Source organism: Poecilia latipinna, unplaced genomic scaffold, assembly GCF_001443285.1.
Source record: "Poecilia latipinna isolate Pla-1442-1.1 unplaced genomic scaffold, P_latipinna-1.0 Scaffold71, whole genome shotgun sequence".
NCBI lineage: Eukaryota > Metazoa > Chordata > Actinopteri > Cyprinodontiformes > Poeciliidae > Poecilia > Poecilia latipinna.
In genome coordinates, this window is record NW_015112687.1 from 592,390 (window position 1) to 611,534 (window position 19,145).

The following is a 19,145-nucleotide window of genomic DNA, read 5'->3' on the forward strand; positions in this document are numbered from 1 at the left end:
TTTTTTTTTTTTTTTTTTTTTTTTTTTTTTTTTTTTACTTTTCATTAACATAGAAATTACTCCTACATCAGTTCTTCTCAAAACCCCCACTCCGTCGTGGCAGATGGCCACTCATAGTGCCAGGTTCTGCTGGAGGTTTCTCCCTGTTAAATGGGAGTTTTTCCTCTCCACTGTTGCTACATGCATACTTGGTATAACGGATTGCTGTAAAATCAACAACACATTGCAACGCTTTCTGGACGAACTCTTTGTGTTCGTCTATAGAAAGAGTGAATGCTGCAAGTCAACGACTCAGTGCAATTAGTGCAAACACATTCTTGCATTCTTGCTTGTGCATTCAGGACAGAGGAAATTGACTGCAGTATTTATATCTCCCCTCTTTACTTCCTGCAGTGATTGGCCACCAGTCAAAGATCCAGTCGAGCCCCTGGAGCATACATGATGTCACCTGAGTAACCTCACCAGCCCTGCAGCCAAGGTAAAGCACAAGGGAACCCCACCAACGTGTAGTTACTTCTAACTTGTTCAAATTGTGCATTTAAAATGAACATGCAGGTTTTGCGTCAGCATCCAGCCCTCTGTCCCCCAGTTTCATTCTGCTTCACTGATGGACTTTGAAAGAATCCACTATGCAGTGACGCAACCTTTGCGTGTGATGCAACATGAGCGATCACACCACTAAGAGTGTTAACGTTTTGTCAACATTTTTTTCTTCTTCTTTATTTTGAAGGGTTCGAGGGGAAACTCTGCCCGGGCTTGCGTCAGGCTGCACATAGAGGGAAGTTTGAAAAGCTGCGTTTTCTTTTGCAGAGAGAGAGAGATGGAGGGATAGGAGGACGGGAGGTGCTGCCATTGTTCCCACTGAAACAATGGAAGCTGCGGGGCGACAAGCAGGGGTGCGCACATGAATGGCTACAAGAGTGTGTGTGTGTGTGTGTGTGTGTGCGTGGTGGGAGGGAGTGGGGGGGGCCAGTGGCCCCAGGGTCTCCGTTCCCAGCGCCTCACAATGAACCCCGCGTAAGGTCGGGGCTACCAAGGGTCACAGGCCAACCCCGCTTTTGTGCTCCACTTCAAAACACATAAACATTTATTAATCAAGAGCCAGAGACTGAGCCCTCTTTGCTGGAGGAGAAAAAAAAAACTATGGGCGAGAAGAGGGGCGTAAAAGGGAGGGAAGGAGGAAGAAATGACCACCGGCTGCAGTAGCACATTCCATCATTTGCGCAGAGAAGTTTGGAAAAGTTGGAGCCACTTCTGGAAACATACCGGTTTTGGATTTGATTTGCTCTTCTGCTGGATACTCGCTGCACGTTTCCCCGGAGCAAGATTTCTGTCGCAAAGAGGCAGTTTATCCTCCACAACAAAGGACAGAAAAGAGGACACTTTATTTATGTATATGTATATATATATATATTAAAGACAATAACAGCGCAGGCAATAAGCGTCACGGAGGCAGCGCTGAATATGCGTCGTTTTCTCTCCGGTGTGTTTAAATGCGCAGAAGCATCTCCGACGAGGACTATAATTTTTTTATTTATTATTTTCTAAAGGCCATTTGTTATTCAGCTTAACCACGTTACCCAAAAAAATACTCTATTTTTCTACATATAGGATTTCTATTTAAGATTAAATTTGACGGCAAGAAATAATTTATTTTTTGCTTGTGCGCATTTAAATACATAATTTAGCGTCGATGTTGATCTGCTTGGGACTCTTTGCGACGAAACAAATAATAATGCAGCCTGTAGCAGAAGGATGCACATAAAAAAAAAAAAAAACTCTGTGCAGGCAGACAATGGTTGATGTGCGCTCTGCAGCTCTATAAGCTGCCGGGAACAGATGAGCTTTTTTTCACTCCCTCCTTACGTTTTGGGTCGTACAGCAAAGGCCTCCCCCACCCAACAGACATCCTACATGCTAGCTCCTATAGCATTATATCGCTCTGACTTTAAAATAGAGTTTATATATATATATATATATATATATATATATATATATATATATATATATATATATATATATATATATATATAGGAAGATAAATGCATGTAAACGTGCAAGAAACACATTTAAAGGGCTGCCCAGCAAATGCCTGCTTTTGTATTTCAGAATGTGACCTCTTGTGTGATTTCTTCTTTTTTTTTCTCTCCCTCTCTACTTCTTACGAAATCCTGATGGTGAGGTTTGCCCACATGCTCCACCCGAGCAGGGACGGTACGTTCCCCGAGCTAGCACCAGACTCCAAAGAGCAGTTGTTATTTCATGGTTGCGTGCAAGCAGAATCAGGTCAGCTGCACTGGGTTGCAGGCCTGCTGGCTGTGTTTGTAACGTCCTCCAAAAAACAAACAACAACAACAACAACAACAAAAGTATATGGTTAAGACGTTTGTACAATTCCCCAGATAGGAAATAACTGGTCTTTTAAAGCGTCACAAACTTAAGGATAACTATAGATATTGTTCAGTATTTTTTGTAAAAAGAGCGACACATTTTGGTTGGGAAACGGAGGCAAAAGACTCTGCTGATAAAGCACAGCGTAAACCTTTGCCATCAGTTACCTGCACTGTAGCTGTCTCGGATTAAATTATACCTTTCTCTAAATAAACATTATGAAGTTAGTAAAGCCTCTGCAATTTCAGAGATAGATACTTTGTACTCTGGTAGTGCTTTGTGTGAGCGAAGTACGGATGAGTGTGTTTGGGACCTTCCCCCTCTGACATTAGCAGGGGGTCAAATGTGCATGTAGGGCACCGGGCTCTCCACCTCCCCTCTCTCTGTGATGTTAAATGTCAACCAGCAGCATCCACAGAAAGCGAGGTGAGCCTCTATTCTCATGCGTACGCCAGGAGATCCTCACGTCCAACTCCTAAAGATACGTTTCTGCTGCGTGCGAGGCAATTATAGCCGTAAAGGAAGGGAAATTTATCGAACCATTAACTACGATCTCGTTTTAGTGAAGTCACTGGTGGAAGGGTCATTGTGAACGCAGACTTTAATGTTAATCCAAAATGAGCTGCCTTGTCTTGATTTGTTTCAGAAAGAGCGGTGTTTACAGCAATATATGCGACAAACGTTTTTTTTTTTTTTTTATCTGACCTGTGTGCCCATAAAATGAAATCGAATTAAACAAGCCGATTCATTTTGGACACAGGTGCTCGTCTCCCTGGAAATCATTCACTTCTAATGGCTTTTATTGGAGTGCCCCTACTTCATCTTTCCTGGTCACAGTTATTTTAAAGAGTGCTCAGAGCAGCATCCGATCTACACTTAGATGCCTCTCACTAAATTACGATAACACGGAAGAGGTAATTCATTTCAGCAATTTACTTCAAAGAGACAAACCCATATTTCATATGTACAAATAAGCATACAAATTATTTATTTCTGTTCATTTTATCTTTAAACCCCAAAATACAGCTTACAATTTGCATATTGCATGAGACCAATAAAGAAAGTATGATTGACTCAGAAATTTAGTTTTATAGGTGGATTATTGCCCACACAGTCATGGAGAACAGTCGTCTAACAATCTGTCACAGACACCACAAAGAGTCTGCTAAAAAAGCTGGTTGTTCATCCATAATGTCCTCTTGTCCACCACCACATGTTTAAAGAACACAGCAAAAAAAAGTCTCTAATTTACAGTAAAATACCAGCAGCTGTGATTCCCAGAATTTTAATAGAAACCTAGCCCCGTTTTTTCTATACCAGGGCGGCCACTGCACACCTATCAGTGCTGCACAGAGAGCTTCAATCACAGTATGCATCGTGATTGAGCGACTGGTTGAGCTGACTCTCAACATTGTCAGCGCGGTGCCGCACACAAAACAGTTCGATGTGAACATCTTGCAGTTTCCTGTGCCAGTGCTCAATGCGTATGCGTTCGTGGTTGTAGAAATTTTCCTTTGTGCAGATGTCCGCTTTGAGTCCGCTTTGACCTCTGAGGAGTGAAGTACGCCTGAGGATGTTGGCGGCAACAGGAAACTGCTCCTGCCCATGTTACTTAAGCTGTTGCTAGGTAACCAAAGAGTGAATGAGTTAGTTGATTGCACAAAGCTCTCCTATCTGGGCCGATGTTGAGTGGTTAAAGTCTTTTTCTCTGCCTACAAACCTCCAGAATGCTGTGCAGTTCTGGATCAGAATTTATTGAAATTGATCAAAACAAATCAATTAATACTGATCACATGACAAAGATATTATTGTTTTATCACCTGGCCGGATGCACAAGTAACAAGGTTAACCATGAGCTTGAGAGGATTGTAAAACAAAGTTAAGACGTGATCTACAACTCTTTGATTCCTGAACCTGAATCGACAAGAAGAAATGCTACTTCAGTGCCCTCTTTTCAGATGAGAATCAATTTCAATTTGATTTTCAAAGTAAGGCTGCATAGTGGAGCAGATCTGCCTTGAAGGTCCTGGGTTTGAATCCCAGCCTGAAGGTTTTCTGCACAGAGTTTGCAGTTTCCATGTTCTCCATGTGCAGACGTAGGTTCTCTCTGGGTACTCTGACTTCCCCCTGCAGTCCAAGACAATGACTCTCAGGTCTCTCTAAATTGCCCTTAGGTGTAACTGAGTGCATGATTATTTGTCCTGTGTGACTCTGTGTTGTCTTCGAGCTAAAAAAAAACGTTATAGAGGTGCTGATTTTATTCATCAGTAGGATGTAATACCTGTCATAGTCATAGGCATGGCATCCCTGCTCCTAATAATCTCGCAAACTGGCCTCACCTAAACCTCCCAGAACGCTATGGAGTACTGTTAAGAAGACGACGAAAGGTACCAGCGTATCAGGCGCTTTGCTGAAGTCGTTTATGCAAAAGGACTTACTTTTTAATAGGTTGACATTTCTATATACACAACTTCTTTTTATGCACTATTAACACAGTTGGAGAAACCAAATTTGGAATTTCTACTGGCTATAAGCACAATTAAGAGAAGTAAATGAATTCAAACATACCACTGCATGTTGTAATTCCAAGTAAAATTATTTATTAGTTGATTAAACAAAATTCTAATTCACAACATCTCCAGCTGTCTCTCTGACACAATTTTAGAGGTCTCAGAGAACAGGTGTAGATCCGTGTGGGAGCTTGTGCGCTCAGGACTGGACCGGAGTCAGGACCTGGAGCTGCACTTTCCCTGTTCCCTCCAATAGAAAACCCATTGACGCCAAATCAGTAAGTCTGTTCCAGCATTGTAAGTGGACATCCCCCCCCCCCCCCCCCTCCCCCCCCCCCCCGGTTTGTGAAATGGGGGTCAATGGGTCTGTTATTGTTTTTCTCTGCCTCTTTATCCCCACATTGGTCTGTGATGTCAACAGTGAAACGACGGTAGAGCTGAAAAGGAAGACGAAAGGGGGGAATGCCCGAAGAGGAAATAACAGCTATTATGAATTCAATGCATTTTTACTCTCAACAGGGTTTACAATTCTTCCTTTGGACACAGATGCATACTCCTATAGAGGTTGGAAGGGGGGTAAAATATCACTTATCCTTGCTAACAAGTTGAATCGACATCACATTTCAGCAGCAGTTTGAAATGTAGCATTTTATTGTTTTTTTTTTCTTTTCTTTTTTTGTTTGTGTCGGAAGCAAACCAGCATCGTCCCACTGCGTTCAGTGAAACTAGATCAGTTAGGCTCCGAGGTGGAGTTTTATTCCTCCATCTGCAGTGTGATCATCTCACCAAAGCACGGCCATAAATTTCTTCTTGATGTAATTGTATTAATGCAGTGGGATAAAGGATGAATGTATGTTTCACACTGATTACTAACCTCTCTCTCTCTCTCTCTCTTTGGCTGTGTGTCCTCGCTGCCTTCCTCATCGCCTGCCTGACTATCGGAATGGGAACGTGCAGCCTCGAGTTGATGCTGATTGCAGCAGCTGCCAACACATGAATCTCCATGGCAACAATAACGGTTGCCGGGCAACCATGCTCTTTTAGGGACACTGAAAGAAGCCCAAAGGCTTACTAAAAATATATACGTGGGTATGGTGCTTCTTGAACGCCACGGCTGAATGCTGAGAGGGGGGGAAGCTCGGAACCATTAAGCGCTTCAGACCGTGCATGAGATGTTTTCCTGCTCTCAGCTGCAGCGTGATGTTATTTTGCTCCGAGTTTCAAATGGCATCCACAAACACTGATTCCCTCCGTGGCATTAACACGGACACCCTTGACTGAGGCCTGGATGCTTTCAGAAGGTTACGGCGCTTATTAGAAACCTGGCTTTCAGTGATATGGATGCTTTTATAAACACAAACACTGCCATATATATATATATATATATATATATATATATATATATATATATATATATATATATATATATATATATATATGTGTGTGTGTGTGTGTGTATGTATATTCAGCCATTTTGGCTCCTGCATCCTGGTCCTTCGCTGCAGCTCGCGCACACGCAGGTGGCATGCGCACGCGCCGAGGAACAAAGCATTCCATCAGCGCCAGTGACATCACTGCAGTCAGCTCAGCTGTTTCTGCCTGCTGCTATAAATAGTGTGGTGGAGACAGCGTATTGCCTATGCAGAAAATATTTGACTCCTGACCTGAAGCCGGGAGAGATTTGTTTTTTTTTTCTTTTTTTAAATATTGCCTAATCTGCTCCTTTACAACAGCTGTGAAGCATAGGTGGAATTTGCACATTACTTTATAAAACTTTGTGTCATCTCTTAGTTGAAAGCAGGGTTTGTGGAAACCTAAAAAAAAAAAAAACATCTTGTTTTTCCTATGTGAGATTTGAATACATTTTGTAGAGCAAGATGTTTGAAGCGCAGGATTGTCCATGCCGAGTAATGTTCTTTGAAGGGACAATTACTCAAAGCTACAAAACTGCCATGTAGAATAAATTAAACTAGATAAGCCACTACTACTGAACATGTTTTACATTTTGTCACAAACCCACAACTGGATTTTATTGTAATTGTATGTGATAGATCATGTTTAACACAGTTCATGCTTTGTACCTGCTTTGCAGGCATCATACGCAATAACTGAGACTGAAATCTATTTGGCTATTGTTTCCTGATAATAAGGTGTAACCCCAACTTGGTGATTTTGATTTAAATCACCAGTTTTGTTAATATAAGAATCAGAAATCATTTTATTTGCCTTTGTCATGGATTTGTTGCTAAATCAAACCTATTGTTGCACAACAAGCGACTTGTTTCTTTTTATTTTCTCCTTGCCATACTTTAATAAAGATCAGATTTATAAAGGCGCCTCTGATACTTATCCTCTCAACATAATTGACGACCACGCCTGTCAATCATTCTAGCGGGTTTGTCAGCAACTGACCAATCAGCGGTCGCTATTTGTCGCGAAGTGCACGCCTCTTACCTGGAGGAGCGTCACTTCCGTCAACATTGTCGGGGCTTGTCACACTGCGGTCATAGAGATTTGAGGAAAATAACAAGAAATCATGTACAAATGTTGCCAGTAGGGAATATGTAATCCCGACAGCTATTACAGAGGACGGAACACAATTTATTAGATTTTCAAAACTAATGGAGTCCGGAATAATGCAAGAAATGGATCAAGGCCTGCAGCTGACCTCATGTCCAGTTGAATGAAACTGTGATCGACGGCAACTGCCACATGTTCGTCTGTATGAAGGTAACTGGTAGCAAACATCTTTTTTTAGTCATAACAACGTTTATAGTCAAAGCTGTCAATAAGTTTAGGTAGCTATGCTTGATTTTATGTGTGTAAATTCCAATGGTTCCTTTATTTGAGCTTGAAAACATGTGCTATTGTAACTGCGGTACTTGCAATTTAGCATCTTTTTATGCTAATGTTTATTTCTAAGTATTTTCATTAAGGTAGATTTTCACAGGCTTGTGAAAATCTACCTTAAGGAAAAGTCATTACTCACCCATTTTGTACATCCGACGCAGCATTCACTCTCACATTCAGTGAAACTTTGTGCACCATTTTTCCTCTGGCTGCTAAAGACTTTAGCTTTAACGTAGATTTCTCTGTTGTTTGCTGCAAAAACAAAACAAAAAAAAAATAAATAAAAAATAAAAAACTTACAGACCTAACGTAGGACTCTTTTGAGAATTTTCTTGCCTGTCATATTTGCCTCAGTGTTGGCTAATGAAGTAAAAAATGTCTTGGTTGATGCATTGAGTTCCACTACCTCCATCACTGTTTGCCGGAGGTTTGATCTACTTCCGCATGGAGGCGGATGTTACGTCAATTCTCCCACCTGAGCTGTAGGTCTCTACAGCTACTTGAGCGTTACCTGGTCTTTGCTACGTTTCTGTTTAATGCTCTCCTTGTCCAACCCATCAGCTTTAGTGGACTGGCATTTCTTGGTAAATTTTTAACTTTGCCATATGTTTTTCTTCTTCAGGTCACTGATTGAACATAGTTTGGTGAGATTTACATAGCTTGAACTATTGTTTCATAACATAATTCTGCTTTATCTTTCTCCCTAACCTGTCTGCGGTGTATCTCGGTTTTCATAATGGTCTTTGTTCACTTATATTATCTAACTAACCTCTGATAGGTCCAAAGACTTGAATATATTTACTTTGAAGGCAAGAGGTTACAAAGGATTTTATTTATGGGTACTAAAGTACTGAGGTTTGAATGAAAATGCAAACCTGTGAATAATATTTGAGACTGTGTCAATTGCCATCCACCTCACAATTTTGCACGTTTATGTTGGTCTATCACTCAAACAAAATACATTGAAGTTTGGGGTTGTGACAGGACAACATGGGGGGAAAAAAATCAAAGGATGTAAATTCCTTAGCAAGGCACTCTGTTGTTTGGCCAGTTATATTAGACCTGAAACACATATAGGATCGTTATGACGTCTGCTTGCGCTTATCTTTCGGCTCAACGTACACATGTTTCGTTACTTTATTTTGGTTGTTACGCTCAATGTCTTGCTGAAACGGAGTTTGTCACCCCCAGCTGCAAACCATGAAATTACACGTAGCTGTGACATTTGAATTACCTTGTTACAGCTCTCATTAAGTAGGTCATACCTGCACCTGGGCTGATAAAGCGCCTTGTATCACAGACAGAAACTGCGCTCCTGTCACGACGCTCTAACTGCACTTCAGTCATTATGTCACACTAATTAGATACAGTGAGGGCAGCGATTGTGATTTCAAGATGAGTTGAGAATATATTTAGAATAACAATTTCAGGAGCTTCTTTTTTTTTTTGTAATTTGACGGATGGCTCGGGAACTAAAAAGGGTTGAGGTAAGACTTGGATATAAAGGAAAGGGTAAAAACGGAGGCAAAGCAGAGAAGAGTTTGGAAACAATTCAGTCGAACGTTTTCCTGCATGTGATCTCTGCTTACTTCCCGACCGCTCCTCAGACGAGTGCAGCAGCCTGCACCCCTTGCAGTCTGCTCAGCCTCAGGGTCGTGGTGTGGCTGGCCAGGTGCCAGAACGCGTGCAGGATGGGGGTGGGGAGGGGTCAGGAGGGGGGTATGCCATGGCGTTGGCCCTCGCAGGCTGGCAGCATTGAGCAGCATAAAGGCATTCAGTGGCGTGAATGTCGCTTTGTCTCAGAGTAGCGTGCCAGGCTAGCTCTAATGAGGCAGCTCTTTGTGGTGGGCCTCTCAACATCAAGTGGGCTGGTGGACTCATTAACCTGACTACTGCAAATAAAGCAGGCAGGCACAAGAGGTGCCTATGATAGCACACTTAAGGCCCAGCTGAATCCCCCACCCCAACACCTCCTCCCTGTCCTCTTTTCCCTGCAGTCTCTCAGGCATCCCAGGACTCCTCTGATAGGAGGAAGCCAGCCTCTGGCCTATTTCAGGTGTCCCAAAGAGGGATGGGGAGTCATTTCCTCCTTTTTTATCCAGTCTCCTTCACACCTTGAACTTTAATCAGCTTGACTCTTAATACTATAACCTATTTTTTTTTTTTTTTTTTTTTTTTACTATAATATATGAATGAAGCAGTCTTACACGTGTAGTTTCTCTGTAACTTTTCTGCATGTCTGACCAGCACAGTTAAAGGCTCCAGTTTGATGGATTTAAGTCATAAACAGCCTGAATAATGTCAGTCTGTAGTATTTATGGCTATTGAATGATTTGCTCTTGTTAGCTGTATTTTTCTACAAGTCCACCTATATTTTTTTTAAAATAGATTTTTAAGACCTTCATCTACAAGTCCAACCTGGGGCTGTACAGTCATTGCATGGTTGGTGGGGGGGGAAATGCAAAGCCATTGCAATCGTTTATTTTTACGATTTTCACCAAAATGCGTCTTTAAAAAGAAAAGACAACATTTTGACAAATTTTAGTGAATCATCAGCAACGTCTTATAAAGACAAGCATCCCATTAAGCACATATCATCACCCTTCTTCCACCAACCTTGGGAGTTGTTTTGGGGTATTTGTATTAATTTCACCTCACATTGTGATCTGGCCAGTTGTGGTTCATTAACTGAGGGGATGTTTTACTTTAGTTTAGAGAACAGAGACTTACTTTGCTCCCTTTCAAAGAGAGTTTTTTTTCTTGTTCTTTTGCTTCAATGGAAAAAAAACAAACAACTTTAGTGTCTGAGGTATAACTCTTGTTTTATTAGTTTCTCTCAGCATTTCACAGTCTGATCTTGTGGGGATTTTTTGGGGGTGTCCACTCTTTGGAAGACTGGTAACCTTTTTACACACATCATTAATTTCTGTCTTTAGTGTTTGCAAATGTTTTTATAATCCTGCCTACCATTTCTGTGAGTTCGGAAGGCGATTGGCTGCACTTTAAAATATTTAATGGTGTCAGAGTGAAAGGGGGTGAATATAAATGCAGTGCCATGATTGCCAGATTTTAATATGTAAAACATTTTTATAACCATGCATCATTTTCATTCCACTTCACAATTAAGCACCACTTTATGTGAAAAAGGTTCAACTGTATGTGGGATATATTTTTTTTGTTTGCTTTGTTCTGTTTTATTTTATAAATTACAGCATTCTGCAGTGCCTTGCAGAGCGTACATTTCTTATTCCTTTCACTGTTGTGTTTTCAACCTTTGTAAATATTGGATAAAGCTGCACAATTTCAGCAGATCTTTCCTGTCCGTGCTGTTTTCTGTTGCTGTTTTGATCTTTATGCTTTCATACCAACATATTTTGACTGTCAGGTGATCTTTTCTCGGGCGTTATTGCGCCTCTTTTGCGAGTGTGCTGAACTGCTGTCAGTCTGATTTTTAATTTAATCATTAATGAGTCCTGTTTGAATGTTTTAAACTCGGTAAATCATGCAGCGAGTTGATAAACTTGACTTATTTAGGTCGGGGAGGCTTTTTGTGACTTGTTCCCCCAGCTGATGCTGGATTGTTAGCGAGTCTGCTAAAGAAGATTTGCTCGCTCGTTTTGATGAATATTTTTATGGTGGCGTGGAAGTCGTGTCGCTCACCGCTGAATTATGTATCCGAGTGAAAGTGGGTCATGAGCAGCTGCTTCTCGCGCACCGACAAGGACGGGTCAGAGACTCATCTCACATTATGATGGTTTGTTTTATATTTCTCATTTTTATTTATCTCTCCTAACCCTGTCGGTTATCAAGTATTATGGCTCATGGGTGTGAACCTCTCTGAAGCTGATTCAACGTTAATGTCGTGTACTATTTGATGTATGGGCCCTGGAATTGCTCCGGCATTTGGTCAGATTGCTTGTATGTAGATTAGATTCATTAGATATTCAGCCCCACTATTTTTCATCATGTTTCCCCACACTCATTTTACATCCTCCCATTGTCCTCTCGGCTCAGTAAATGATTTTAATCTGCCGATGCTGTGTACCCTTGATAAGCTGCGCGCGGATCCAGGCAGAGCTGCGGAAAGGCAGGAACAGGCTAACGGCACAATAGGAGCTAATCGTGCGAGCGCTTCATTTTCTGAAAAGGAATATTCATACCAACATCAAAGGGGTTACCACTTCTGACACTGACAAATTGCAGATGAGGTTTCATTAATTAAGTAGGCCACTAATGTTTATTTAAATGAAATTTATGGTTGCATTATTGATCTGACACAAGGCACACAGAGAATCTGAGCAGGGCGACACTCTGTGAGGCTGTGGATGTGGGGGCAGGGACAGAAACATGAAGGAGGAAGAATCATGGGGGAAGTTCTTGGTGCTAGCAAGTCAAATTGTGCTATACAGCTGTTCTGAGTAGCATGCAAGATGTCCTGGATGAGCCCCTGCATAAATACTGTGTTTTTTAAGAATCTACTTTCACTTAAGAATCATGTGCACAAGTCAATAAATTGCAGTTTTACCACCTGTATGTTTTTGTCCTGCCATGAAATTCAGGCCAGTTTAATTTAATTTAGTTTCTCCTGGTTTCACAACTTTTAAAGTAAATTTTGGAAAAATTTGAGAGAGCTGTCCACTCTCTACACCAAAGCGCTGATTGATGAACTGCTTCTTCTTCCAGAAAAAAAGACTGGACCTCTACTTAGTGACTGTTGGGTTCTTGGTTACATCTTTGTCCAAGGTCCTTCATCCCTGATTATTCAGGGTCAGGTAGCCAGTTGGAAGACTTTATCCCTCTCCAAATAATGGAGATCACTGTGCTGTGCATGACGTTCAGTGGTGCAGAAATAATTTTGTTCTTTGACTTAATCCAGTATTTGAGTTGCGCAGACAATGTTTTCTGCTTCAATTATTGGTTTCTGCACTGTCAATTGTAAAAAAAATAAATAAATAAATAAATAAATATTCACCATAAATCCAGTTGTTTAATCAATTGGAATATACTTGAAATGCATTCCAGACTTCAGAAACATCTAAAGCAGGAGCTCAGTGTTTCAGCATCTTTGTAGTCTTCTGGAAGTTTGTTCCAGATTAGTGGAGCATAAAAACCGAATGCTGCTTCTCCATATCTGGCTCTGATTCTAGGAATCAAACTAGAAGACCTGGTCTAAAATTAAAAGGAAAACAGTAACACCCAAATTATTTTCTTATCAGAGACATCTCTTTAAATAAAACAAATGAAAAATCCTTGTTATGTTTTTGATATTCAATCAATTACAAATCCCTTTCCCTCAAATTCATGTCTACTTAATTGTTATGATTATTATATTAAATGACGCAAACAAGAATTGACGGAAAATTTGCTCACTCCTGCATTCAAGTGACGGGTTGTGAATGCTTTCTGGTGGAGCTGTAGTTTTCAAACTGTATTTTTTAAAATCTCTGTTCAGTGCAGAACAATCAAATTTTAAGCTTTAACAGCCCAGGTGGCTTTTGACATTTAACTAGACATGATGAAAAGCAAGTCAGATGGCTTTGAAAACAATGAAACAGGCCTTTAGTCATTTTGAATACCAACTTGGGCATCATTCAGTCAAGGTGCTTTTGTTTGGCACAACATGGAGAACTGGTAGCACAGAAGCAAGAGTTATAATTCCAGTCCACATCTTTTTTGAAGTTCTTGCACCGCCCACAGAAAGAATGGCTCCCTGGGCAGTGAGCCACATTCCTTAGATCATAAACCACCAGTGGATCTAGATGTACAACGTTATTGCCTTCTCGGCAACCACAGGCTTAAAATGCACATGGAGTCTCCTGCATTCAGTTCAATGGCAGATCCTCATATCTTCTGCAACAGTTCACTAAAGGTCTGAAATGTATTTACTCCAGTGACTGCAGGGAATTTCTTGCCGGAATCCAGAAAATTCCCATCAAGGAGACAAATCTAACCTGATCGTGTCTGCACGCGTTTATGCACACGCACGCTTCTTCTTCTTTTTTTTTTTTTTACAATCTGCTCATACACGCTTGGCACTGTTTGTCAACACAACAAATGCAGACGAATTGCTATTGACAAGTACGCACAATCCACCGAGGGCTACTGAGAAGACTCAATAAAATTGAAGGATAGGCTTGTTGAGATCCAAGGCCGTTCTAATTTCCTATAATAGACTCCTCTATCCTTTGAAATGTGATTTAGGCTGGAGTGGTGGGTTTCAGTGGTCTGTTAGCCTCTCTGTCTATCGCTCTTCTCCGTAATGGACAGAAGTGAAGTCACAGGCAGGTTTTTACCAGGCACACACACACACACACACACACACACAGACGCACGCACACAAAGCTTGCTGTCTGAAAAAAAACTACTGAAAAAAAAATGCATCCTGATAAAAAAAAATGCATCCTGATTAAAAAATATCTGAGTCGTTTGTTTGTTATAACAACAAACCACGTTTAATTTGTACTACCAGTAAAGATGTGTAAAAAGTTATCTTGTATACGTGGTAGCATGATTTCAAAATGAGAGAAATTAAAACTTTAATTTTAACACGCAGGAAATACAAAAATAAATACTCCCCATACTGGCTTCGAAGATTTCTGCCTTTTTTACGACACCACTGATTTTCATTATTGATATCCAGACCAGCCTGAGGCATAAGCAAGCTTTGCCATGTTGATACTTCAACTAAAGAAGTGAAACTCATGAGGCTTTACTGGAAACGGTGATATATTTCAAGAGTCTATTTCCTGGTTTTTGTTAATGATTATGTTTTACAGTGAATTAAAAACTCAATTTTATTGCTTGCACAGTAAAAATATTATACGCAGTAATGAAAAACTAATTCATTCTGCACACATTTTCCTCCTACTCAGCCTTCCGTTAATCTGCTTTGACTTTGAGTCAACAATCGTCCTATAAATGCCACATCAGGGTCATGAAACATAATTTCTGTGTTAAAAATACTTTTATTTTTTAGTATGCAATAAGGGTTTTTTACTAAGATACTGAAATATTAGATTTCCACCAGATATAAGACCTAATCATCAAACTAAATCACTATGAATGTCATTTACCACATTTTAAATTAAACTCTGATGACTCCTTTCAAATCACCAAATTCCCTGCAGAATAATAACAAGATATGACCAAATAAGCACAAAAATATGTCAACAGACAAAAAACAAAATTCTTACATGTCAAATCTCCAGACCTAAATCCTACTGAAAACTGAGCTATGTTTTTTTTTATTTTATTTTTTTTATACATCAATATCTTTTTTTATGAAATTTTTACCCTTACAAATAAACATACGTATATTAAAGGTTGTTCGGAGAGATTATGCTACTGCAGTAGCAGACATATTTATTTTAATGTTTTTTGCACAGCTTTACCAGCATTTGAAACATAAACCATGCTAATATGTAACCATTGTGAGTGTGTGTGTATGTTTTAGCGTTTCTCACCTTGTAAGGCCCATATTTCCAACAAATACTGTGTTGTGAACCGACTTGTCTTTATTTTAGCCAATGCCACATACGAAGAAGATCTGTTTTGGGGTTAAGGGTTAGGTTATGGTTAGGCATGTACTGATAGTGGTTAGACTTAGGGTAACGGTTAGGCTGTAGAAATGAACTGAAATGAGTGGAAGTTGATGTAATGTCCCGATGAAGGTAGAAAGACATGCTGTGTGTGTTTGTGTGTGGAGAGCAGATGAGGCTGTTTCTGTTCTGCTCTTCCTCTCAGGCGGAGATCTGATGGCAGGTCCAACGGGATGACTGCCTGCCATCTGTCCAGGTATTCCTCTCGGCACGCTTTCGCCACACAGCTCTTTTTAGGTGTCTGAATTTGTGCTATCTGTGTCTGTGTCAGTGTGTGTGTGGGCGTCTGTTAACGTCTATTTTTAGCTTTCGTTGCTCTCTTCTCTCAGAAACGCAAACCAATGGAGCTTTAGCAAACTTCAAAATCCCTAAAAAACAAAACAAAACAAAAAAACTGTTTATCTCCCCTATTTTTAATATTTTGTCTCTTTCAAACACATCCAGCTTTAGCATGCACGTGATTTAGCATCACATTTCTAAATGTGAAAAGGAACGAGACGTTGCAGAAGTACAGTTGAGGTGACGATGCAGCGGTGGTGTTCTGGTGTGTGGTGACTGACGCAGGCTGAGGTCGACCTCGCTAGGCAGGAGCCCAAGCTATATTATCAACAGGGTATCTGTCAGCACGCGCTGCTGCAATGTTGTTTATCTCCAAACACACACACACACACACACACACACACACACAAGTTCCTAATATATTCAAAAATACATGAACACACAATTAAAACATTTAGCTTTAGGTCAAAATTTGGGATCCTGATGGACTTCATCCAAAGAAAGCTGACTTTTTAGGTCTCTAAATTCAGGCATCACAGAGTGCTCATTTTACCAGCCAGATTTAAATCATCTTCACCTTCTTTCAGAGAAGCAGCATTCACGTTTTCCTGCACTGTTTTTGCAGCATCTGAACACAACGTCACATATGATCCAGACAAATTCAACTAAGGACATTTTCGACATTCGAAATACATCAAGCGCCTTTGCTCAATGACACTTTGAGTGGCCCTATCTACAACATCTCAAAGCGGAGGAAAAAAAATCTTCTGGCATGCTTTCTTTTTTTTTTCTTTTTTTCTATTTTTTCGCAGCAAGTCATGCTTCATCAGAGCGGCGCGCTGTTTGACCCACTTTGCTTCAACATTTCATCCTCCTCTGTCTTCGAGGGAAACGCAGTAACTCGACGCCTTTATGGTCGTTGGAAAAATGAAAGCGAATCGCTCAGATGCTTGTGCAGCAAATGCAACAGTTACATTATAGATTGCAAAATGACGGCGTTTGGATGTACATGGAAGAAACTGCAAATTCCCCACAGGTAAAGCCACTTTAGAGGTGATAAAACGCTTCCTTTAGAGGTGATGTTAAAGACAAATCTGTTGGTTGACATCAGTTATCGCTCTCTTCAGCAGCAATTTGCTTTTTTTTCCTTTTTTTTACCCCTGCTGCTACCTCTGTGTACACCAACAGCTCATTGGAAGCATCCCAGATTTATATGTGAGGATGGAAGGATGGATAGAGAGATGCTGAGGAGGAGGAGGGGGATGGGAGAGAGAGGTGGAGGGACGCAGCAGCTGGCTCGTTTTTCCCTGTCATTATCCCCAGTCGGTGTTTCAGAAAGCCCCCCATTTGATGAAAGTCAAATAGTACACTAGCCCTGATTATGTGACAACTGGAATTCGCCTACTTAGTTAATCCTGCGCTGCGGTTTAGATTTCAATTAATTTCTCTGCGGTTTCTCCATCTTCCCCCAAGGGGCACGGCGAGGGCGAGGCTGGGTGTGGGGGGGGAGGGATATAGTATGATGGAGAGGGCTGGGGGGGAGGAGACGCCATATGTTGAGACCTGAGATGGCGAAAATGCCTGCACAGCACATTGAGATATACCGACCAAAGCATGGGAGAAGGGATCGGCCTGGTTTTTCTCTCTTTAAAAAAAGTGAGCCGCTGAATATTTCTACAGCCTTTTATTTATTTATTTTTTGTCTCTCTTGTTGCTGAGGATTTACTGTATGTGTATGAGGGCATGTCTTTTTTTTTTTTTTCTCTCTGAGGGCATGTCTTAGTGCTCAGAGAGGCATGTAATACTTACCAGAATGTGCACTGAATGTTTTCCCTGATGTGTTTGTGTTAATCTGAGCACATGTGACACATAAAAAAAACAAAAAAAAAAACCAGCATATTAATAAAAGCCCCGTAGAGAATCAAACCCCCAAGGTTGTGATTTTCCGGCATTAGTTTTACGAGGGGCTGTTTAGGCCCACTGAGCCTGCTGGGCTGACAGAACGATGCCTCTGCATCTCCGCGCTCCTCCCTGCTCCTCCTCACGTCGCCTGGCATTCCTTGACATTATGATGAGGGTTTGAGTTAGAGCCTCCTGGCCGTGTCGCCGTGGTAAATCTGCGGCCATATGGCGTACGGCCAAGCCGGGGGTCTGTGGTGGAGGATGGATGTGTTGGGAGAGCCTGGTGTGATGCTGCCGCTCGTCCATTTAAGACCTGGGCGGGTATGTTTTCACGAAGGGTAAAATATGACCTACAACACCAGCATTTACACTTTATTCAGGAAGTGCGCCATCATGTAGGATAACAGAAAAAAAAAAAAAAATGTTTAGTCCTGTCCGCGTGTAGTTCTGCTTGGCTAGGCACTGACGCTCCCTACCACCGACGATGGAGGTGAAGCTGTTGTCACAGACTGGCAGTGGATGCTGAGACACTAATGATGGTTGGTTTCCAAGCTCAGCTCTCGGGGTCATTATTCAGAATGCCTCTGTGAAGAGTAAGGAGAAGCTAAATGGACTGACAATGACAAAACAACGGTTCTGAAAGTAGTAGTAGTAGTATAGTGGTTAGGGCTGCTGTCTGTCCAAGATGTAGGCAGTATGTGCAATGAAAGTTATTTACAGCAGTACCTAGCTCACTAATGTGAAGAGGCACCTCGTGTTATTGTGTATAAAATGAAAACGAGCATGAAAAATTGTGGAATTAGCCAGGAAGAGTATATACAATGTTTAAATGTATGCTGACATTATTGGGCATATCTTAAAAACAAAAACTAAATGGAAAATTGCTAAATAATCAAAAAGTAGTTAAAGAGAGACTGTCCAGGCTTCCAGATTCTCATTGCTGTGACAAAGCAGCATCTGAAATGACCATGGTATAATTTTGCAGATTTAACCATCTTATCAAAACTGTAAGAGCTTACACCTTGAATAATTGTCTTTTCATTGAAACAATGGCAGGAAAACAAAACAAAATGTGCTAATGGTCATTTTTATTTTCTTCACTGGAGTTTTATAAAAGTTGGTTCATCAAAGTTTGCCTGTGCCCCCCCCGAGTAGTTTCCACAGATTATTTGCCGCATGGCATTGAGTTACAAGCCATCTGTTGTGTCAGGTTTGGTTTTATAGGCTATTTTTATCAAACTTTAGGAGCCCATACGCAGACCACAGCCACAGTAAAAGATGACATAAAACTCACGTATGAAGATGCAGCCATCATGGGTGTGTCTTTGGGTGGATGACGAGCCAGGCTGATTTATTAGCGAGACTTTGTTTACAGCTGTTTAGAGTTCAGTACCATGTAAAGCATCAGTTCTAGCTCTACCTGTTCTCCTTATTATCTAGTTTTAGTAATTTTAAGAACATCTACCAGGTTCATCTGAAGGTAAGATACAATTCATGTTTTTATTCCCTAGAGAGACATGGAGTGAGCTGGACTAGCTTTCTAAAAAAAAAAAAAAAAAAAAAAAAAATGTTAAATACCTTTTTATTTTTTCATTTTTTTGCTTTGCAAAACCCC

General features: G+C 40.8%; 1 protein-coding gene and 2 long non-coding RNA genes across 5 annotated transcripts in view; 2 read left to right on the plus strand and 1 right to left on the minus strand.

Moving 5' to 3' along the window:
• LOC106935286 (uncharacterized) overlaps positions 1–1,994 on the plus strand; it is a 7,520-nt gene extending 5,526 nt beyond the window's left edge. The window contains exon 2 of the long non-coding RNA XR_001421869.1: positions 394–1,994. This is a non-coding gene — a long non-coding RNA (uncharacterized LOC106935286). The remainder of the gene's footprint in view (positions 1–393) is intronic.
• Positions 1–6,280, minus strand: part of bhlhe22 (basic helix-loop-helix family, member e22) — a 25,674-nt gene extending 19,394 nt beyond the window's left edge. Inside the window, exon 1 of the mRNA XM_015015681.1 lies at positions 5,776–6,280. The gene's annotated coding sequence lies outside the window, so the exon portion shown is untranslated. The remainder of the gene's footprint in view (positions 1–5,775) is intronic.
• Positions 6,281–6,326: 46 nt separating this feature from the next.
• LOC106935293 (uncharacterized) overlaps positions 6,327–19,145 on the plus strand; it is a 57,213-nt gene continuing 44,394 nt past the window's right edge. For 2 of the 3 annotated variants that reach the window (XR_001421872.1, XR_001421870.1), the window contains exon 1: positions 6,327–7,631. This is a non-coding gene — a long non-coding RNA (uncharacterized LOC106935293). Of the gene's footprint in view, positions 7,632–15,032; positions 15,546–16,440; positions 16,665–19,145 lie in introns of those variants that run through there. The other variant, XR_001421871.1, reaches the window with a different exon arrangement.